Here is a 207-nt window from a genome sequence, read left to right on the forward strand (position 1 = left end):
GGCGCGCACCGCCACCGCGCGTCCGTGTCGCGCCGGTCACCCGCGGGGACACTGCACGGAGCACCGGCGGAGAGGGGGGCCGAGAGGAGGGGCGAGGGTCCTGCCCAGGGGAAGGGGACAGCCAGGAGTCCTCTGCTCCCCTCCCGGGGCTCGTCCTTGTCGCAGCGGGGTTGGTTTCCAACTTCACCCGCCAGATCCGCGGGCTCA

This window comes from Eurypyga helias, unplaced genomic scaffold (genome assembly GCF_000690775.1).
Source record: "Eurypyga helias isolate BGI_N326 unplaced genomic scaffold, ASM69077v1 scaffold37235, whole genome shotgun sequence".
Taxonomy (NCBI): Eukaryota; Metazoa; Chordata; class Aves; order Eurypygiformes; family Eurypygidae; genus Eurypyga; species Eurypyga helias.